Source organism: Tenrec ecaudatus, chromosome 3 (genome assembly GCF_050624435.1).
Source record: "Tenrec ecaudatus isolate mTenEca1 chromosome 3, mTenEca1.hap1, whole genome shotgun sequence".
NCBI lineage: Eukaryota > Metazoa > Chordata > Mammalia > Afrosoricida > Tenrecidae > Tenrec > Tenrec ecaudatus.
Window position 1 is genome coordinate 85,712,898 of NC_134532.1, and position 24,547 is coordinate 85,737,444.

A 24,547-nucleotide genomic window follows, 5' to 3' on the forward strand; every position below is an offset into this window, starting at 1 on the left:
TGAAACCTTTTATTCAACGTTTCCACTTCTTTTCCCCATTTGTTTTGTTTCAGTATAACTGTAAACATCACTTTCTAAAAAACTTTTCATTTTTTGTATTTTTATTTTTGCATGGTTTCTTTCCTCTGATAGTTTCTGTACTATTATTTTTGTGTGTGAAAAACACTAACAATGCATTTCATTTCTCCATAAACTCTTTGAAACCCATTTGTCTTCTTTTCTTTTCTTTTTTTCCCCCAACAGTTTTCCCAGCACAAAGCTTATATATGATACAAGAGAACAGTTCAATCATTCAATCACACCAAGTGGACTTGTACAGTCACCACCACATCTATCTTAGAGAGCGCCCCCGCCCTTGGTCACATTGCCTTCAAACTGAGCTGTGTAATTATGATCAATTCTAGTGCTCCACGCCCCCCTTTCCACCGCTCTTCTCTCTCTATTGCCCCCATATTCCCTACAGTACCCAGTAACAGTCATTGTCATCTTGCATCCCCTCTCCTTTCCTCATACAGTGTTTCCTTCAGATCTCCCCACTATTCCACTGGTCTTCTTCAGTCATTTGTGGTCATGAATTTAATCTATTCTGAAGAAGGTCACTAAATTTTGGTGGGATATTCCCAAAGTAATTTTTGACTCTCATTTGATTTGTTTTCATGTTCTTCAGGGTCAGCTTATACTTGCTTATGAGCAACTGATGATCTGTTTTCAGTTGTCCACTGATCTTATTCTGATGGATGATTTTGGGCTTCTTCATTGACTCTTTTCACAGATGTGGTTGATTTGATGCCTATGAATTCCACCCAGAAAGGTATGCACGTATAGTTACCATTTGATGTTGTAAAAATTGTTACTGCCATTACTAAATCATTGGTTTTGGAAAATTTGTTTTGGAAAATCATGAAATGTCTGTTGCTGATTCTACCACCATAGCCATATTTCTCAACTACTTTCCCTTAGTTGATTGCAACTTTTGCATGCCACTTAACAATTATTAGTGCATCTTGATTGCATATTTGTTTAATTTCAGATGTAGAGAAAAATCTTCAATGATATCATTTTTGGCATTAATAATTTGAAGATAAATATAAATAATAATCATATTACTTAATTGTTTTTTCTGGTAGCGCTATTTAAATTATCTTATCACTGATAATTTTGTACCTCAGGATATATCTGGATATGTTTTTTACAATTAATGTGATCATATTCTCCTCTAATTTGTTATCCTCAGCATAGTAGCTTGTTATTGTCCAGTTCAAAAAGCCCAATACTTGTCTATTTCAGCTACTTATTATAATATCTATCTTCAAGTATTCTATTTAAATATATTTTCATTCTTACAGTATGGATTTAGCACTCTTTGGATAGATATTTTATTGTGAATTGAATAAAACACAGGTAATGTGGACCTTAAATTTAACTTCATCTGAATTATAAAAGGAAAGTTTAGACACAGAGACGCACACACAGTGAAAGGGGATGGGCAACATAGATATGTGGTTTATATGCCAAGAAACCAAAAAATGTCTTGTCTACAAATGAGAATTAAGCATGCTGATACTGTATTTGGTATTTTACACACTAGAACTGGGGAAGTAAATTTTTCTTCTTCCAAGCTATCCACTAGTGGACTTAGTCTTACTATAACTCTATGCTATTGAGACAGAACTAGGTATGAGATTTGGGATGCTGCTCTAAGGCCTACCTAGAATCAGGTACTGGATAGTGTTTAGTGGAATTCTGATGTATTTGAAATTAAGGCCTTAGATTTCCTTAAGGAGTGTGTTGGTATAATTATGAATTTCAAATTTTCTTATAGTGGGGGATTAGATAGAACTGGGAGTTGTCAGGCAAATGTCTAGCAATCTATCTCTATTAACTGCATGCTCTTAAAAATGTACTTGCATTTTGTGTTTCTCTTCAAGTTTTAAAAATAAATGATGAGCATGTTATTGTACTGTAGAGGAAAATTAATCTTTTTTATAAGTTGGCAATGAACATGTACAAATGATGTTAGGATGTTTTGTGGAAGATGAAACTTGTAATTTATACAACTGGATATTTATCTGAGTAGGTTTCTATAAAACATCTTGTAAGTACAGTGTGTTTCCTCCTTGCTGCTTAATGTTATAGAAAAGAAGACTTAAAATACATTGTGTTAAATGAAATAAGATATTAAAGCTTAGAGATTTCCTCTATGTAATGGAAGAAATTCCATGAAGGGCATGTCTATGTAATCTTTGCTAAAGAGATTCGGTTTATGACAGATGGATCCAATAAATGATTACAGATGGATCTAATAAATGATTACAGCAGATATTCTGTCATTAAGAACAAAACAGGACAAAATGGGAAAAATGAAGGAAAGCTGCCTGCCTCTTGGAAATCTACAGGCAGGAAATATGCCAATGAAACTACTCAGTTGAAAACATTGGTTATTCTCTAAGAAAAATAAGACACCATACCTGAGCCAATTCAGAGATCAGTGGGATTGTACAAAAGAATGCAGGGTTGACGGTAGGGCTGCTGTTTTCTCAGTTACAAAGAATGGAACCCTGCTTTCTGTGTGCCAAAGGGTGGTCTAAGTACCCGTTAGATCTAGGTTGCTGCTCCATCTGTTCGGTGGATAGAGCTGTGGTTTGTGGGAAGGAAGAAAATGAAGGTCCTACCCAAAGTTGAGCATCCTGTGCAGCCATGTAAATGATCCGAAGGGATACAAACAAAAGGGATGTTGGTGCTGTCCAATTGCTCCAGGAAAAAGGGTCCTGTCTTCAGAAGCTGGACAACATGACCAATGTCTAAAGTTTGGGGGCTTAGTGCAGAGTCATTTTCAGATCTATCTGAAAGAATTCTCTTTAAGCTCTAAGATTTAATAAAATGCTCTATTCTGGCTTTTGTATTTGCTTAGTGTCAGTGGAATTATATTGTCCTCTACTTTCTCCCACTTTATTGTAAATGCCTACCCTCTGCGAATTCATAAGTTGTTTTATGTTTCATAGATCCATAAATGCAAATAACAATTCCCCAGACAGAAGGTATGTAAAGTCTTACTGTTTTACTATTTATGTTATACAGAAATGAACATTTGGACTGAGACAGAAACTAGCCTGGGAATAGTGAGGTAGAGTAAATGTGCATTTTTTGTGTGAGAGAAATATATGAAAATTTGTGGGCTAAAAGATTGAATTATTTTCAATTGTACCTAGCAAAGCACAATTTGAAATTCTAACCTGTGTACATGTGAAATTCTACTTAGAAATAACATTGTCTTTTATACTAATTAGATTAAGTCTCATATCTTGGAGAAAGAGATGCAGTAGCTTCTATCCAAAAGATTTTAAAAGGAAGTCACACAATTAAGAAGCTCCTGATTTTGACATGAATCCTCTAAGGTGTTCGATCTGTTTAGAGTATAGAGGGAAAGCCAATGTGTGGTATTTTACTATGGCTTCCCTGAGAAATGAAGACACTTCAATAGACTTTTTTATGCCACTGATTCAACTTATGTAAAATATCTGGTATCAGCCAAATATTTGTATCAGCCATATGTGTTTATTTTTGTTCCTATGTAATTTTATTAGTAGAAAATGCACAATGGCCTTACTGAGACAGTGCGCCGATGCTATTATAATTATCCTCCAAAAAATCTCATTGCTCTAAATTTTATTATGAGTTTCTATCATCAAGGACTGCTCCTACTGAAGGAAGAAGCACAAGCTTTATTGAAGGCAATGAGGAGCCAGGAATGGACAGGTTGCTAGTTGATGTGTCAGAAAATCAGTGCAATGCTGGAAGCCCTCATTGTTCATCCCAAGAAATTTGCAAGGCAATTTTCTGGTTAATCAGTGGGGAAAGAGCCACATCTGTGCTTTTACAAATCATATCCTTTCTTTGCCCCTTTGTTCCATTATTATTTTTTCTAGCTTTTACTATTTTCTGCTTTATTTTGGATTCAGAATTTTACGCGACTTTTTGGTTGTTATTGGATTTTCATAATGGTTTTCATAATATGAAATCTTGGATAGGTGAATCTATAGAGATGGTACCCAGATTAATAGTTTCTTAATGTTATCAGGGGAGGTCATGGTGAAAGAGGGAGCTTATAATAGTGAGTACAAAAATAAACAAAATACCCCATAGTTGATTGTGATGGTGATTGCAGAACTCTTTTTAATATATTCAGACTATTGAATTGTATGTACATGGATTATAAGTCAATGAAAGTATTAAAAAAGTAAGTCAACAGAAGGCAGTATATTTTTTACAATTTCATGACTACAACAGAAAAATAAAATTTTGCAGAGAATAATTCAAACAAATTATGATGGTCATGTTTTGTGTCAACTTGGTTCACCTGTGGGAAGACATAGGTGAGTCTAAGCCCTCAATCAGAGCAAGCCTAATGACTTCTCTTTTGGGCTCTTTTTATACGAGATATTTGTGGGAAATGTGTCTGTATCTTTCCCCTCTTGCCCTGGCTTGACTAGAATCTGTCTCTGGCTTCCAGGATCAGTGGTTCTTGTGTCTTTCCAAACCTGGGAGCTGTGGGTGCCCTGCAATAATCCCGTCACCTTTAGAAACTATAGACTGCACCCGATGCTCTGTCATCTCCCATCTCCCCACCTTGCCTTCTTGCTTCATGTGCTGGAAGTTCTGTGAGTTTGGAGGTGCCTCCATATAGCATGTGGCCACTGGACTTGATTTGTACTGCACTGGACTTCTTATTTTATGTACATGTCTTTATTGGTATAGAGAGCTTTCTTTCTTTTTTTTTTTTGAGGTCAGAGACTCAGTTTATTACACAGCCACACTTTCCACCACAGCAGGGCTCACACACTCTACAATCTAGGCACAGGGAGTCAGTCCCCAAGGCTCCACAAAAATGAGCCCCATCTGCCTCCTCCTGGTTGTGGTGACAGGCGGGCAGGGAGTGTACGCCAGTGTTCTCCAGTCTCAGGAGGCTGATGTGCTCCTGTCTGCATCTGTGATGAGGCAGCTGGGCCAGTTACCTTGCTGCCCCTAACCCAAATGAACAAAGACACAGAAGCCTGGTGGTAGACCAAGTTACTATGCACCAGACGTTCGTCACTAAACATAGATTGGGGTTGTCAGCACAGTTCAGACTCTCAATGCCACCACTGTGGAGGCAAGGTGTTTGAGGGGAGCTGGGGAGGAATAGGCCAAAGCCAAGGTTCAGGTGAGATTCTTCGTGGTCCATATCCATTCCGAAATGAAGCCATCTCAGGAGGTCTGGGCAGGAGCCACAGCATCACTCCCACAGGAAACGCACATACCAGATGGTCTCGTTCTTCAGCTGGGGGCCGAACAGGGGGTTGAGCTGGGCCAGGATGGCTATGAGCCAGAAGAGGTAGCAGCAGACAGCGGTAGTCACCAGCATGGTGATGATCACTCCGCGGTTAGGGACTTTCGGCACGAACCAGGGCCCAGCGATGCCGATCAGGCCCCAGAACGTGGTGAAGATCATGACCGGGAGGGCGAAGGAGTGTGCCGTCATGGCTGGAGGGGCCGCTGGCCGATATAGAGAGCTTTCTTATGCATATCTGTTTGTCTCTGTTTTTTTTTCTTTAGAAAATCCAGTCTAACACAAATGGAGTTTTTAGAATCAACCATAAAGTGGGAGGCTCCCAGTTGTTATGATGTGTCATTGAGTCAGTTTCTACTCACAGTGAACCCACGTTTCACAGAAGGAAACACTGCCCTGTCCTGCTGCATCATCTGCATCAGGACTTTGTCATTAGTGAATAATGGCGGAAATCTGTTCTTGAGATGTCCTTGATATTTAGGTGTACAGATTCAATAGATATTTTCTCTCTTGTGGACTTGCTTGGATTTTCTTCAACTTCAACATGAACTTACATATGAGCAATTGATGTTCTGCTCCATAATTAGTTCCTGGCCTGGTTTTACCTGCTGATATTGAACTTCATAGTGTCTTCCCACAGGTATTGTCAATTTGATTTCTGTTTATTCCGTACAGAGAAGACCACTTGTCAACTGTTGGGTTGTTGAAAAATGTACTCGAAATGAAGAAGTCTTTAGTCTTTTGGATTCTAGCATGCAATTGCCAGTTTTGTTCTTATCAAACGACCATATATTCCAAGAACTATTCTTCCCTCTTTGTTTCCAAATTTACATTCTAATAGTCCAAACTTACCCTGGCCAACACATATTTTGGTGCCTCAAATTTTGTATGTGATTCTGGGGGTTTTCTTGATGAACTATTTCAAAATATGGCACCAGTTTTTCCCTATTATCTCTAGTTTTTGATATTTAGAAAATATGCCACTTTTTGGCTCACCCTTAAAATAAAAAAGCATGTCTTAATGTAGTGTTAGCTAGCCTGGGATAGAGGCATTACACCTGGCTTTATTTGAACTTGTGTTTGTTGTACTAAATATTTAGTTCAAGTTATATTTCAGCTGATGTCTTCTAATCCAATGATACATTTGGACAGTGCTGATTAAGTGTGTTCCGACTTTGCAGTACCAGCTTGTAGCCTCAGGACATTTTATACAGCCTCTCATATTACAAAGAACAACCTGCTGTCATCTAATCTAGTCTAATTTAGAATGACCCTCTAGCCCAGAGAATAAATGCCCATTTAGATTTACAAACCTTCAAATATTTAAAAGGCTATAGAGTGACTGGTGACAGCTGGACTTATAATTGGCGAATGCAATAAATAACCAATGAACCAACATGGGTCCATATTCAGCTTCCCTTGGAAGTCCACTAATATCTAATTATTTTTCAAAGACTTCTTACCTTTTACTTTCAACCTGTAATGTTTTAGTTCTGAGTTCATCTCACATTTAAAACTAGGATGAAAAAATTAATAAATTGGCATACCTTAATTACTGAAATTGTAGTAGAGCACCATATCTAAGAAATTAAAGCTGATGTAGTCTACTCAACATAATTATCTGAATCAGCTCCTCAAATCAGGTACAAGAATAGGCCTTACAAAATTAACGGCACCAAAAAAAGTTTTTGTTGTTCGGCTGTTTTGTCAAAGCAGCTTGATTACATTGCATGTTTGGTCACTTTCAGACTAAAGAGGTTGATATAATTATTTAGTTTCTTCATTACAAGTTTTAGTGTTTGGTATGCAAATTTGAATAATAATATTCATTTATATCCTTATATGTGGATAAGCACTATCCTACAACAGATAGCATCTGTGTTAGTCTGGGTAGACTGCAGAAACAGATTCAAGGACACTCATATATGTAAAAGAAAGAGCTTTATATAAAAGAGAAATTGTACATTAAAAAATACCCCATTCCAGTCCAGCTCATGTTCATAAATCCAATATTAGCCCCTCTGTCTGTTACCAGTCTGTAAATTCTTCAGACTCAGGCAGCACATGTAATGATTCTAAATGCAGGAAGAACGATCACAGGCCAGTGGGTGGGAAAGTCTTATGGATCCAGTGGCAGTGGAAGCATCTCAGTGTCGATGTGAGTCTCTGCGTGGCTCCTTCAGCTCCAGGGCTCTAGAGTAACTCCATGTGTCTTTGCAACAGAAATGTCTCTAAGGTAGTGAGCGTGTCCCACCTCCAACATGCTATTTATCTCCTTAGCATCTCCAAATGAGGTCAATCAGCTGTAACCTGATTGAAAAGCTAAATTCCACCCCTTCACTATTAAGTTTCAAATTGGCAATGGATTATGTAACTACCACAGCATCATACTTCAAGATAAATTTGAAATGTCTTTTTTGCCAGTGAGTACAATACCATTTCTTTTGAAATTGTCATTCCTGACATAGCAAACCCTATAATATTCTTATTCAGACTGGATAAAACCAGTTAATTTTATCTCACTACCACCTAAAATATTGATTTCAAAGCATTCCGTTTAATTTTTAACAGTCTCTAATTACACTTGATTAATATTTAGTACATTCCAAGATTCAATTATTATTTGTTGTTTGCAGTTTGTTCTTCTCATTTTGAGTCATATCCCATCAGCAAATAAATGCCCCAAAGACTTTACACCCACAACCTTTCCTCTATTTATATCATTATGGTCAACTCGACTTTGAGAAGATAGTTATTCATCAGTCAGTTTCAGTGCCTCTTGATCTGATAGACACACATTGGGTTTTCAGCAACTGATAATGGTTTGATGCTGTCCATAAGGTTTTCAGTGGCTAATTCTTCTCAAGTGAGCTGTCTTTTAAAGTTTGAGGATGGGTTTCCTCAGTTCTTGCCTCTCTTTGCAGAATTTTCATGGCAGGAACACCATTGAAACTAAAAGTCAACTTTTACAAATGAAATAAAGCTTTTGATAGTACAGTCTCTCTCTCAAAAAAAGGCCTATCTCTGGAAACCATGGAAGGCTGTGTGGAGAGATACATGGAGAAATCAGGACAGGAAGGATGGCAGCACTCAAAGAGGAAGAGAATATGCCATTTCCGGAAAGTGGGAGAGGCAAGGGCAGAGAGTGTGGGGGAGGTATAAGCCAAGAAAGAATTTCCCAAGGGTGGTGAGACAAGAGGGAGGAAGGTGGAACCAAAGAGAAAACGTGCCAAGGGTGGTGAGACAAGAGGGAGGAAGGTGGAGCCAGAGAGAAAACGTGCCAAGGGTGGTGAGAAAAGAGGGAGGAAGGTGGAGCCAAAGAGAAAGTGTGCCAAGGGTGTTGAGACAAGAGGGAGGAAAGTGGAGCCAAAGAGAAAGCGTGCCAAGGGTGGTGAGACAAGCGGGAGGAAGGTGGAGCCAAAGAGAAAGCGTGCCAAGGGTGGTGAGACAAGCAGGAGGGAAGTGGAACCAGAGAGCGTACCATCTCCAGAAAGAGTTGAGAGACAAAGGAACAGAGTTGAGGTAGGTGGAACCAAAAGAGAGCGACCTGAGGTTGTGTCTTTGTTTATATTGCCTCCCTCCCTGACTAGTCTTCTCCCACCTTAACTTGGAGGACTTGATTTTGTGTATTAGTAGATTCTTAGTGGATTAGCTAAAGAATGTGTGTGATATATAGCATTGCTGTTTCTTACTGAGCGTGCTCAAGCTTTGAGTCCTTATTGCACATGCCCAAGCTTAGGGTCCTTTAGTGTATACATCTCTTTCTATAGCCTTCTAGTCGTTGCCTGATTTCTTAAAAAGCATGTCTTGGGGTTTTGTTGTTGTTATTAGGTGCCATTTAGTTGGTTCCAACCCCCAGCAATTGTTTCAAGAAACTGGTGAAGTATCAGAAGCATTCCAAGGAAAGGTGACTCTAAGAATGCTCAAATCATAGAACACTATAATTGACATCATGCAAATGAAATATTGTTGAAGATCAACCAATAATACATGCAGCATGTATTGGCAGCAGCTGCCAAGTATTCAGACCAGATTCAGAAGAGGCATGGAAGAAGGAATATCACTTCTAATGTCAAATGGAACTTGACTGAAAACAGAGAATACCAGAAAGGTGTTTACTTGTGTTTTAGTCACGATATAAAATTATTCAACTGTGTGAATTATAACAAAGTATGGATATCTTCTATCAGAATGGAAATTCGAGAAAACTGATGAGAAACTTTTACTTAGATCAAGAGTTAGTTGGGCAAACAAAACAAGGGAATATTTCAGGTTTTAAAATCAAGGTTGTATCCTCTTAATTTGTATGTAGAGCAAGTAATCAGAGAAGTTGGATTATAGGAAGCATAATGTAGTGCAGGAATTGGAGGCAGTCTTATTAACAACCTTTAATATACATATGACCTAACATTGCTTGCTGAAATTAAATAGGATTTGAAACACTTGGTAATGAAGATCAAGGATTGCAGTCTTCAGCATGGAATATGTACAACACAATGTACAGATGACCAAAATCCTCCCAACCAATAGGTTACATCATGATAAATGGAAGAAAGGTTAAAATTGTCTAGGATTCCATCAATGCTCATGGAAATTTAAACGGTAGTCAAGAAATCTGCACAAGACTTGTTTAGAGTATTGAAAAACAAGGATGTTACTTTGAGGCCTAAGGTCCACCTGAACCAAGCCACGATATTTTCACTTGCCTCATGGGCATGTGAAAGTTGGCCATGGAAAGGACTGCCAAAAGGACAGAAAAGTCTGATTTGGCAGGATGGAAACAAGTCCAAGGTGAGGAGACTTTATCTTTCATCTTTTGGACATATTGTCAGGAGAGACCAGTCTCTGGAGGACATCATGCTTAGTAAAGTGGAGGGGCGGAGAAGAAGGGCTTCAAAGAGATGGATTGAAGCTGTGGCTGCAACAATGGGCTCAAGCATAGGAACAATTGTGAGGATTGTGTTGGACCAGGTAGTACTTATTTCAGTCAGGCTTTTGCCATTAGTGTTTGATGTAGCAAATCTATACTTTTATTTTTCTTATTAAAAGATCATTTTATTGGGGACTTTTAGAGCTCTTAGAACATTCCAAACATCATTGTATCAAGCATGTTTGTACATATCTGCAATCATTATTTTCTAAACATTTACTTTCTTCGTGAGCCTTGGTATCAGCTCCTCTTTTTTCCCTCTCTACCCTGCCTCCCACCCTCCTGACCCCATGATAAATTACAAATTATCATTATTTTCATATCTTACACCAACCACTGTCTCCCTTCTCCCTTGGTTTCTGTTGGTTGTCCCCCTGGGGTGGCGTGTATATGGTTATGCATTGATCATTGTGATTCTTTTGCCCTTCCTCTCTGTACCTTTACCTTATCCTCCTGGTATCACTCTTCCCATTCCTGTTCCTGGATTCTAGATGTCCTGAGCACTGATGTCTTATCTGTAGCTGTGTACGTGCTCCGGTCCATTTCACAGTGAAAGGCAGGACTGGGGTGAGGAAGCCTCGAGGAACCAGAGGAATGCTATGTGTTTCATTGGTGCTATACTGCACCTTATTGACTCATCCCTTCCTTGTGACCCTTCTCTGAAGGATGTCCCATTGTCTGAAGATGGCTTTTGGAACTCTATTTGTTCTCAACAATATGTTTTTTATGTGTTTGCTTGTTTTGGGTCTTGTGATGCCTCTCTCCCAATCCTGTTGACACCTCACGATTTCACAGGCTGGTGTGTTTCTTCCATATGGGCTTCATGCTTCTCTGCTAGATGGCTGCTTGTTTAGCTTCAAGCCTTTAAGACCACAGATACTATATTTTTTGATAACCGGACACCATCCACTTTCTTCACCACATTTTTGTATGCACCCATTTTGTCTTCAGCAATCGTGCCTGGAGGGTTAGCATTACTCAATGTCAGATTGTTAGAACAAGTGTTCTTGTGTGGTCTCGGGGTTTGAGCAGCAGCCCAAAGCCTGTCCACTATATTTATATTGCCATATAAATATCTATTCTTGAAATGTACTCGAAATGCCAGTGGGATAGACTCAAAATTGTATTTTTGCTTTTGTTGATTACTTTAAATTTTTTTCACCTTCAACTAGAATTTACAGTTAACATTACATTTTTGTTTTAGCTTCTCAATATCGCCTTTCCCCACATTTAGTCCATTTAATTCCTGGATATTCATTTAGTCAAAATCTTTGTGGACAGATGCCATATATGCTGTTGGAAGAAGGTATTTGTTACAAAAGGTCATTCACCTTTCAAAATTCTATTATGCAATCTCCAGCTTCATTTCTTTATTACCAAGACTATGTTTTCTAAGTATTGTTCCTTCTCTTGATTTCCAACTTTTGTATTATAATTGACAAAAATTATCAATGTATCTTGATTATATGTTTGATCAGTTTCAGACTGAAGAAGTTGATAGAATTCTTTAAATTTTTATAACTCGCTTTAGTGTTTTGCATAAATTTCAATAATATTTGCATTAACGGGATTTCCTTTTATTGTGTGTGTATAAGAACTGTACTAGCACAGACAGCATTGCACTTCAAAATCGACACAGAAATCCTCTTTTTTCATTCTTCATGAATTTGTCACTGCTCTCTAAGTAAACCACATGACTGTGTGATACAAAATGACCCATATCAGCTCACTTTACATCACTGACGTGTAGGATAGCCGTCTTTATTAATTCTACTTGATTTCTGGTGACTTCTTACTTAGATTCATACTTTATACTTTCTACAGTCTGATTATTAATGGTATTCATAATTTTTTCTTATTTTCAGTTGTGTCCCATTATCAAATAAGGTCTTAAAAACTTTACTCCATCTAGAGCATTATGGTTGGCTCTGTTTTGAGTAGGCAGCTCTTCCTCGGTTATAATTCAAATGATTTCCAGGATGAGACACTCATCGCTTGGGAATACACTTGACAATGTTGTGCTGTTATATTCCTAATGTTTTCAGTGGCTAATCCTCCACACACTGATTGTTCTTTCTCAATAGTTTGTTCTTTTTTATTATTAAGTACTTTTATTTGTGGCTCTTACATCTCTTATCATAATCCATCCATCCATCCAGCGTGTCAAACACTTTTGCACATATGCTGCCATCATCATTTTCAAAGCATTCTCTTCCCACTTGAGCCCCTGATATCACCTCCCCATTTCTTCCTCCTCCCTCTCCTGCCCACCCTCCCTCACAAACCCTTAATAAGTTAAAGATTATTTTTTCTGTATATTACATCACCCTACGTTGCCCTTCACCCACTTTTCCAATCTTAGTGACCCTGGGAGGGAGTATAGGTTGATCCTTGTCATCGATTCCCCCTTTCTCACCCTCCCCTCCCCTATCCTCCTGGTGTCTCTACTCTACTTGTTGTCCCAGAGGAGTTTATCTCTCCTGGATTCCCTATGTTGCAGGCTCTTATCTGTAGCAGTGTGCATGCTCTGGTCTAATCCAATTTGTAAGGTAAAATTGAGGTAATGATAGTGGGGAGAACTAGAAGAAAGCTGTGTATTTCCTTGGTGCTATACTGCAAACTGACTGGCTCATTTCTTCCCTGTGACCCCTCTGTGAGTGGATGTCCAATTGTCTACAGATGGGCATCGGGTCTCCAGTACATGCCCCCCACTCCTCCAATTCACACTGGGTATGATTTTATTCTGGGTTTTAGATGCATGATACCTGATCCCATCGATACCTTATGATCACACAGGCTGGTGTGCTTTTTTCCATGTGGGCTTGTTTCTTCTGAGCTAGATGGCTTCTTGTTTATCTTCAAGCCTTTAAGACTCCAGACACTTTATCTTTTGATAGCTGGGCACCATCAGCTTTCTTCACCACATTTGCTTATACACCTACTTTTTCTTCAGGGTTTCATGTCAGGAAGGTGAATCTCACAGAATGCCAGATTATTAGAACAAATTGTTCTTGTTAATTGGGTACTTGAGATGAGGCCCAATGAATGTCCATCTGCAACCTTAATTCTTAACATATAGATAGGAGTACATAGCTCTATTTACCTCTAATTTCTTAATGCTGAACCCACTGACTTTGAATGACTCTGATGTTATATGAGATATTGTTACCTAACTTCAAGCATCACCAAAAAACAAACAAAATCTCAAATCATTGTAATCAAGTCTATTCTGACTCAACTCTCTAGGAGAGTATAGAATTGATCCTGTCAGATTCCAGAACTAACTCTTTACAGAAGTAGAAAAGAGAAGCTGGCGTTTCAAACGGTAGACTTTGCAGTTAGCAGCCCAACACATTACACAACCCACAGTCCATAACAACTCCTCACCAGGACGCCTTCCAGCATCGCATCAACATGCGTGTCACCACAGTAGGAGAGTCTTACAAACCAATGCAAACAGGATCTGGTAGAATTCCAATTACATGTGGTCAAGTATCTTTAAATTCCTTGCACTTTCCATTGTCTTAGAATTTTCTTGTTAAGAAATGTGATTTATTGAAATAGAATATATTATAAATAATGCTAAATAAATATGTAATGTCTGTATAGTTTTAAAAGTGAAATATATTAGCACATTATTTGATAGGTTTTTGAAATAGCAATTTTCTAACCCTGTTTCACAGCATGTTTCATTTCCACAAGAGAAAACCCCTTAATTATAAGTTTCTTAATTTACTCTAGTAATTTCATAAAAAAAGATTAATTATTTTCAGCAATCAGTTTTACATATAATCATAGTTCTTTATTTAAACTACACAAAAAAGGAAAGCAAAAGAGAAGCTTATGAATAAAACATAAAGACAAATCCAGTCATTCGGTAAAAAAGAAAGTGTTCAAACACTACTTCTGACACAGTTGGTTAAAATTCTTTCTATTTTTGCTGAGTAACTTAACAATTATAGTTTTAAGTTTAATTAACTCATGACACAGAAATGCAATTTTAAACAAATATAACTACTCAAATAAATAAATAAATATTGTAATTTGAGTATTGAAATTTAGAAATTGTTAGTTTTATTAATATAGTAATGTGACTTAGATTCATGAATGCTTAAGTAAATGATTGATATGTTTAAAATAATAAAAATAGAAATATTTTAATTACTTGAAACAGAAAGGCAGGATTCTATTCTAAGTACTTACCTTTCAATCAAGTATGTAGCTATCCAAATTTGAAACACTTAAAAATGATGTGAACGGGATTCACCTCAGAGACACTTCGAACCTGAGAACTTAAGACTGAAAACTGAGTGTCTAAGGAAGTGGAAGACAGCTGTACCAAGATTGTTGAACTGTTGGTAGGCAGACAAACATGGTCTTGCTACATCAATGTCATACATGCTGTGTTAATATCTATATAATATTATGGCGAATCTGTGACTGACATTCTCAGTGCATATTATTGCAAAATTTCCCTGACAATAAACTTCTATTTCTTGTGTAAATAGCATCCAGTCATGAAAGGATTGATTCTGTACAAGTGAATAATTCAGGTACTGTGATGCAGAGTTAGCCTAATATCCCTCCACCAATAAGACTTAAAAAAAATTTGTTCCAGAGGTCAAAGACAATATTAATGAAAGATTGTTAGGCCCCAGAGAGATGATCAATAAGACTCTATACCATAAATTAACAAGGAGATTTTGCAAGGAAAATGAAGGTAGATAAAATAATTAAATAAAAATGTAATAAAGATTCAGGAATAGTTTTGGGCTCACATTTAATCATTAAATCCTAGCTCCAATTTAAGAACAATTAGTTCTTACATCATGGCCCTGCTCAATACTTGCCCTCAGGAAGGGAACACAGAAGATATGGCTGCGATAGCAACAGGTGGTGAAGAAATAAGATGGTGCAAAGACATTGGTTTAAAATAGCATCAGTGGTCTTAAGGCTTATCTCCAAAAAAGCAGCCATCTAAGGGAGAGGTCCACCAAGTCCACATGGAAGACCCACACCGGCATCAATCAGCGAAGGATTGTAGATCATAGGACTGAAGTCTATGGAGGGCATAGTGTCAGAGTCCAAAGTGTGAGACTGGTTTGCAGAAGGCCATGGGTGACTAGGGAACCCAAGACATATTTGTGGGATCTACGCCTCTGGTGATTTCCCTCAATCCGTAATAGAGGGATGGGAGGAAAGTGGTTACCAAAGAGAGTTCCTTGGTGAGACGACATAGAAATCAAAATGATACACTTGCCTTGAATGATTACAAACTTGCCAGTTGATCCCCACTCCGATGCACCCGAGGCTTGATCAGATTTTCAACATTTTCTGTATCCTTTGGTTTGTTCATATTGAATTTATCTCAGATGTGTTATGCCATTGGGGGTCACCCTCTTGAATCTTTGTTACAGGTTTTTCTGTTTTTCAGTATATGAAAACCAGGATTGAGGAACCTGGGGCAGCAAGAAGAATAAAGGCTACTTGGGGGGGGGGGGTGCTGATTGATGTCAAGGAGTTCAGGAAGGAAAAGAATGTTTTCCAGCTGATGTGTCAGTAATTGTACAACCCTGCTTGATGTGATTGAAATATGGAATGATATTATGTCTGTACTAACTTCCAGTAAAATGGTTTTGAAAATTTTTTTAAAAGAGCAAAGGGTAGGATCTGACCACCTTCAAGAGAATATAGCCAGGAACAGATAGAACTCTTTTGGATTCCGCTTATTATTTGTATCTCTTTGGAATCCCCTGATGATTTACAAACTTCCATCCTGATAGGTTTTAATGACATAGCACAGACATCTTTGGGCAAAGGTTAGAGAGAGGTAAATACTGCCTTCAAAAGTGTACATATTTAAATGAAGGATATGTCAAGAAACATTGCATTTTGGTAATTTTGTCTAATAAAAAAATTCTGATTCTGAAGTAATATTTTAGTTACCTTCATACTTAATATGTTTTGCTAATGACAGATTTTAAATGCATGGGTTTTTGTGTGTTTTATTTTTGTTGTCTAGATATCACATTTATCTGTGGTAATTGAAGAGACCTCATTTAATTTCAGTGCATTTAGCTGTGGTTGCTGTTAGGTGTTGTTTAGTCCATGCTGAACCGCACTGACCTTCTCCGCAACAGAACAGAACACAGCCCAGCTGTGTGCCATTCTCACAATTGTTCCTATGCTTGAGCCTTGTGTTGTAGCAACAGCTTCAATCCATTCCTTGAGGGCCTTCCTCTTTTGCACTGCCCCTCCACTTGACCAACTATGGTGTCCTTCTTTAGTAACTGGTCCCTCTTGACAACAGGTCCAAAGTAAGATGAAATCTTGGCGTCCTTGCTGCCAAGGGGCACTCTGACCTATTTCTTCCAATACAGACCAATTTGTCCTTTTAACAGTTCATGGTCCTTTCAATAATCTTGTCCAGCACCACAATTCAAATGCACCTATTCATCTTTGGTCTTCTCTATTCAAAGTGCAACTTTCATATGCATACGTGACAATTGAAAATACCATAGCTTGGGTCAGACACCCCTTAGTCTTCAAAGTAATTGACTTGCTTTTCAACACTTAAAAGAGTTCTTATGCAGCAGATACGCTAACTCAATTCTTTTTCTTTACGTTTTCTCTTGCCCACTGCTTTCATAAGCATTGACTGTAGAGTCAATTCAGACATAATCCGTGACAAACTCAACCTTTTCTCCATTTTTTCATGTTGTTACCTATTGATGCATCTGGGATTATTTTGATCGTCTTTACATTGAGTTGAATTCCATACAGGTGACTGCAATCCTTGAAAATCACCAGCAAATGCTTCAAGTCCTCCTCACTTTCAGCAAGATTGTGTCATCCGCGTATTGAGGGCTGCTGGTTAATAAGCCTTCCTCTAATTCTCATGCCATACTCTTCTTCATATAATCTAACATATTTGATTATTTGCTCCTCATACACATTGAATAAATATGGTGTGTGGATAGAACTCTGTTGTACCCCATTCCCGATTTTAAGCCATGCAGTATTCTCTAGTTCTGTTTGCACAACTGCCTCTCAACACCCATCAACAAGTTCATGATCGGCACAATGAAGTGTTCTGACATTCCTCTTCTTCTCAAGGCTATCATGAGTTTGTGATGACCCCTATAGTCAATTTCTTGGCACAGTCAGTAACACACAAGTAAATATATTTTCTAATATTCTCTGCTTTCAGTCAAAATCCATCTGACATCAACAATGCTATTCCTTGTACAATGTCTTCTGAACCCAGCCTGAACTTTTGGCAGCTCTCTATCAATATACTGTGCAATTCCTTTGGAATGAAAATTTTACTTGCCAGATGGATTTTACTTGCACTTTATTCCTCAAAGTGAAATCTCTGGTTTTAAGAACTTCAAAGAGAGGTTTTGCAGTAGATCTTCCCATTGCAATGCATCCTTTCATTTCTTAATTGATATGTTCATGGATTTGGATTGTTGATCCAAGTAGAGTGACTCTTTTGACAAATTCCCATTTTTTCTCCACGTGTCATGATATTGGTTATTGGTCCAGTAATGGGGTTGTTTGTTTTGTTTTTTCATGACATTCTGCTGTGAAGGTTAAGGGCTTTGACATTCAAATTGTTTTCATTTTCAACAGGTAAGATTATGTCATATGCATATCAATGAGCCACTCATTGTTTGTAAGATTCAGCTTCTTGTATAAGTTTCACATGTAATAGTAATAGTAATGATACTGTTTGAAAATTTCCACATTTACTTTGATAAATTATCCTTGGACTACGTGCAGTAATAGATCACGTCCAGTTGTTATAACGGTCAGAAAAAATATTTTTTCCCCAAATACTTGACCTAGAAGAATGGGTGAATCTAGGGTTCCATCTCTTTGTAAAAGCATCTCACTTTGTATTTCATCAACTCTCAAAGCCTTGTCTTGCCTCTATACCTTTATTACTGCTTGGAGTTTTTCCTTCCATACCAGCTGTTCTTGATCATGCACCCCTTCCTGAAATGGTTGAAAGTTGGTTACATGTGTTTGGAAAAATCATTATGTGCTTTTTTTTTTTTTTGTCAAGATAATTTTTGTGTCATACATTCTTTTTGTTTTGCAAAATAAAAACAGTAATGCAACTGGAAGCATGCACACACATGTGTGTGTTTTATGTTCATGCTATATATACATGCACATAAACTTTTATTTAATATTTTTCTAACATTTTAGGTAGCATAGTTTAATTGTATTTTATAATACAGAATTTTATACTTGGAATTCTGGATATCCATAAAAGTTCAATAAAAGAAAAGTAATATTAAGTAAAACTTATCCTAGAAAATTAGTATCAGAATTATTTCCTGATTTTATTTCTAATATATTTCTTATGAACTCTTCCCATGTCTACAACATAATCTCTGAGAAACTTTTTATTTCTTTCTATATTATATGTACATTTATGAATCTTAAACATTCAAGCTTCATTTGTGCTTGTTTATTGCAACTATTACATGTGGGCCAGAAATTTGGTATTATAGAGCCTAACTAGGTTTAAAGAATTGTTCAATGTGATTAAAGAGAGGTACTATTATTTTTATTATACTATTGATCTGATAACCAGGAATACATAACCTGAGAGCGACACTGTGAGCCTGTCTGTTGTATCTACTAACTCAGGATGTTGTTGGGACAACCACACTAATTGGTGTCAGAAATATATTGTTAGCAATGAATTAAATTATCTTGCAGAATACAAGTACATTCAAGATTTTGGTAAACATTTATTACCTCATAAGTTCCCAGATTTATTTGTCCTATCACCCTCTCTTCAGAAAAACAAACAAACACACAAAAAACCTCTGCAGCCCCTTGGCAATTTAAAACTTTTGTACTATAACCTATGATCCAGGATAAAGTGCACTTATCTGTTTTTACAGCCCTCCACCCACCCAAAATTGCTCCAACATTGCCGATGGTTTGTTTGATCCATTTTGGTAAATACTGATTTAGCTAAACCAATTTCAATATTTATTACAAGTGAATATTTGAACATTTGAATTTTTATTTTAAATCAGTGAATTTTGCTTTAATTCTACATATCAGCCCTAGAGTAGGATAGCATAAGAATCCACTTGGGCAAGAAGGAATTCTCTAATCTATTCGAGCATTTTGATAGTTTGATGTACCCTTTTTTATTTCTCATAATTAATTAGTTTCATTTTAGAGGACCCCTGCTATTTATAAACGTGTGTGCAATCAGTATAATATTTCAATGACTGATTCAAAGATTCAAATTTAAAACACTGAGAATCATTATCTGAACTCATTAAATTTATGAGGACTAAGCATATTGGAAAAATAATCCTAAAAGATTCAATATTTTCTTAAACATATACTCATGAATAAATATATTAATACAAGTTAAGTTCTACATTTTTAGTTTGCACTCTCTCATAAAGACATGCCTACGCTTTTTGAAGTTATGTGATCCTAGTAATATTATTAAATTCATTTTCACATGCAAACAAATGAGCAGAATTAGATAATCTCTAAGGATTCTTTTTTTACTATGTGATTACATCATTCTAATTAACAGCATTGCATATCATAGACAGAAAAATAAATAAATTAGAACTATAGTACCAGATTCTTCCTATGGCATTAATACTTAGAAACTTGGGAAATTGGTGCCAAACCAAGGAAAACAGTCTTCTTATAACCAAACATATATATTAAAATTTTTATTAATAATAAAGTAAGTCATTGAAAACAATTGGCTCTATTTTTTGCTACTCATTTTCATTTTCACTTAATTGACAATTACATATATTTAAATCTTCTTTAAATACCACTTGTTAAACATCTCTATTTTCTCAAAACAGAACTTCAAAGCTTCTAAATATTTGAAGAGAATGTAATTCCAAATACTTAGCTTGTACTGAGATGAGAAGAACTTACTTTACTAAAATAAAATTATATATATAAATTGGGGTTAATACATAGATCATATCATTCCATAGTTCGATATATTGAAACACAATTGAATGATTGCTTCCATAATCAATTTCCCAACATATTTTCCTTCCTGGTTTCCAAATAATAACAAATTAAAACAAATAACACACATATATCCAGAAATGGGTTTGGGGATTGTACTCAATCTTGGCTCTAACTTATGAACAATTAGTTCTTATTTAATAACCTTGCTTGATACTCACCCTCTGGAATGAAGAAAACACAAAGGTATGGGTGCTATAGCAAAATGTGCCTGGCTAGCAGATAAATTAGCGTCTGGAATCTTAAAGGTTTGCTTCCGGAAAATGAGCTATCTAAGTGAGATGCCAACTGAGTCTACATGGAAGAAGCACACCTCATAAGTCACGGAAGAATTGTAAACCATATAATCTGAAGAGCTTAAATTGTGAGAATCCGGTGTACCAGAAAGCTACAATTGACCACAGGAGCTCAAGATTCACTTGCGGAATTCCATAGGAAGCAAGTCTCCATAGAACTTCCGCCATCTACAGGTGAGCGATGGGAGGATAGTGGTTACTAAACAGAGATGTTTGGAGAAATGGGGATAGAAGATCAAAGGCGTAAATCTGAACTTGAGCAGTTAAAACTTAGTTTCAATGCTGGACCTGATGTGATGTGCTTGGTTTCCTAAAATGAAAGTGAGTTTACTTTTTAATATGATAATCTCTAAGAATGTCTCAATTTTCCTCTGCATGTCCAGGTACATGAGAGAATAAAATAAATTTTAATTGGTACAAATTTTACATGTTTTCATTCAAATTTTCCACAAACTCTTTGAAACTCCCCCATATATTTTCGTGTCCTATTGTAATCAGCCTTCTTGTGTCATTTAATTTGGCCATGAGGTGTGATGTGGAGTGTACATTTTCTGGTAGACAGTCTAAGTATGGTGTGTGTGATATTATGTATTTTCTTCTCCATCCATGTGGCTAGAGTGGCTACACTGTCTATTTGTACCTCTGTCTTTGTCTAAAAGTAAATATAAAAATGATTGAGGAGTAGAGAATTAGATTATCTTTCATGGATGTACAAACTCTAGCCTGTGTTGAATCAAGGTACTAAAATTTAGAAGGCTTCGTTGTTGTTATTGCATAATTCAGCCTGCTTCATCTAATATAAATCAATTGCTATAAGAAAATATATTTTATCAGGACTTGCATGATTACTTTATAGACTCATAGTCAAGACAAGTGTTTAAGAAATGTAAGTATATTGAAAGTTGAGAGCCAAAATATTTTCTAGGCAGAGTCAGTGTTCAAGGTCTCCTTAAGCATATACTGATTCTCCAGTGGAAGCATCATAAGCACAATGCATGACAAGCCAACATCAGTGAGGTATCCTCTATACAGTTAAAGTATGCAGGCAGTATCAGGACAATGAATCAATATTTATTTTCATTGTAAATGCTGTTCTGAAGGAATTTTTTATTCTTAAGATTATTTCTGTTGTGAAATTCACACTGGTTTGTGTCAACTAGGGAAAATGAAAATTTAATGTGATTAATAATTTCAGGAAAAAATACATAAAGGCCATTTCCTTATTGATATGTACACCAAGTTCTTCTATGAGAAGCTACTACAAGGCAGAGGGTTTCTTAAGTAATTATACAAACAAAAACCAAACAAACAGAAATGTATAGATCATTTGGGTTTCAGTAATTTCTCTCAGTTACCTTGCACTTGCTGAATCCCTACCAGGCCACTCACTGATTTTGGATCACTTATTGCTCCCCTGTCCCTGGGTTGGTCAGCACCACCTCCTTGCCCCCTCATCCCCCTCTCCCATGTCCTCCTGGGGCCATTTGTCCTGTTGTTTTCTCCTCCAGACTATTTATCCAGTCTATCTTATCTAGATAGATCTGTAGAAATTATAATTTGCACAAAAAATCAAGTCATTGCAAGATAGGCAATGAGGAAGGACACAGCTATGACAATAAAAAGGGAAACCAATTACCCATAGAAGAATAAATTAATTAAAAGAAAACAATTTTTAAAATAAAGAAAAATGGGACAAGAGGAAAGTAAAAGGAAATAGAGGAAAGAACTAGGTGGCAAAAAGTATTCATAGAGGTCCAAAGACTGAAATGTACATATATAAATATATTTTTTGAGTGTGGGGAAACAGATTTATGTAAATATTTCTATAGGTGTAGTATTAAGGCAACAGATGGACATTGAGCCTCCACTCAAGCACTTACTCAATGCAAGGACACTTTGTTCTATTAAATCGCCATTCCAGGATGCACACCTTCCCAACACGATTGCTGAAGAAAAATGTGTACATAAACAAATGTCATGAAGAAGGCTGACGGTGCCCGGCTATCAAAATATATAGTGTCTGGGGTCTTAAAGGCTTGAAGACAAACAAGAGACCATCTAGTTGAGAAGCATCATAGCCCAAATGAAAGAAACACACCAGCTTGACTGACCACGAGGTGGAGAAGGGACCATTTATCAGGCATCGAAGAGCTAAAAACCATATCAGTGGGTGCCCACCTTCCTGACACAACCACTGAAGACAAACATGTGCATAGGCATATGTGGTGAAGAAAGCTAATGGTACCTGGCTATCAAAAAATATAGCGTCTGGGGTCTTAAAGGCTTGAAGATAAACAAACGACCATCTAGCCGAGAAGCATCAAAGCCTACATAGAAGAAGCAAACCAGCCTGTCTGACCACAAGGTGCAGAAGGGGCTAGTTGTCAGACATCAAAGAACTAAAAATCATATCAGTAGGTGCCCACCTCCCTGATACGATCAATGAAGACAAACATATGCATAAGCAAATGTAGTGATGAAAGCTGATGGTGCCCAGCTATCAAAAGATACAGCATCTGGGGTCTTACAGGCTCGAAGATAAACAAGTGGCCATCTAGCTCAGAAAAAACAAAACTCACATGGAAGAAACACACCAGCCTCTGTGACCATGAGCTGTTGAAGGGATCAGGTATCAAGCATCAAGGAACAAAAAACCATATCATTGTAAATGTGGGTGAGTGCAGAGTGGAGACTCAAAGCCCAATTATAGTCAACTGGGCACCCCTTACTGAAGGGTTGTGGGGAGGAAGATGAGCCATCCAGGGTGCAGGGTAACAACGATGAAACATATAAATTTCCTCTAGTTCTTAAATACTCCCCACCCTCCCACCCCTACTATCATGATCCCAATTCTACCTTACAAATCTGGCTAGACAAGAGGATGTACATAGGCACAGATAGAAACTGGAAACACGGGGAATCCAGGACAGATGACTCCTCCAGAACCAGTGGTGAGAGTGGTGATACCTGGAGGGTGGAGAGAATGTGGGGAGGAAAAGGGGAACTGATTACAAGAATCTACATATAGCCTGCTCCCTGGGGGGAGGGACAGCAGAGAAGAAGGTCGGAGGAGATATCAGACAGTGTAATGCATGACAAAATAATAATTTATGATTGATGAAGGGTTCATGAGTTAGGGGGAAATGGGGAGGGAGAGGGAAAATGAGCAGCAGATATTAAGGGCTCAAGTAGAAAGCAAATGTTTTGAGAATGATGATGGCAACAAATGTACATATGTTCTTTATACAATGGATGGATGTATGGATTGTGATAAGAATTGTATGAGGCCCCAATAAAAGGATTAAAAAAAGAAAAGAAATCAGAAACGTGATTCCAGTTAAAAATATATGTAGAACAGGATGCTATTATCTTATCACCATGTTGTTGCTATGTGCCATTGAGTTCATTTTAAATCATTATGCATTAAGGTGAACACTCCATAGAGTTTTCTAGTTTTTAATCATTATGGAAACATATCACTAAGTCTTTCATGCCACGTGCCACTTGGAAATCTTCAACTGTCAAATTTTTGTGTAGCCAGAATGTTCCTTAGAGACAAGGATGAGTAGACTTCCTCTAACATACATTGCACATGTTGTCAGGAGAGTCTAGTCTCTGGAGGACAGCATGCTTGGAGAACTAGAGGGACAGGGAGAAAGAGGAAGGCTCTGACCAATATAGATTGACACCATGGTTTACTATGCAGTTTACCATGTTGCGCATGTGGTGGCTATTTGAAGGGACTGACTTGAATGCAGCTGAGCACAGGAAGAATATTAAATAACTCAACAATGTACAGACAATTCCTTCTGCATAGAAAGAGATGTTCACTTGTGCCTTATTGACTATGCAAAGGCCTTCAACTGTACGGATCATAGCAAATTATGGATAGCAAGAAGAAAAATGGAAATTCCAGAAAACTTCATTGTAGCCAAGTAAGCCTGTACATAC

General features: G+C 37.2%; 1 pseudogene; it reads right to left on the minus strand.

Moving 5' to 3' along the window:
- Window positions 1–5,109: 5,109 nt before the first annotated feature.
- On the minus strand, window positions 5,110–5,520 carry LOC142443458 (V-type proton ATPase subunit e 2 pseudogene; annotated as a pseudogene).
- Between the last annotated feature and the right edge of the window lie 19,027 nt (window positions 5,521–24,547).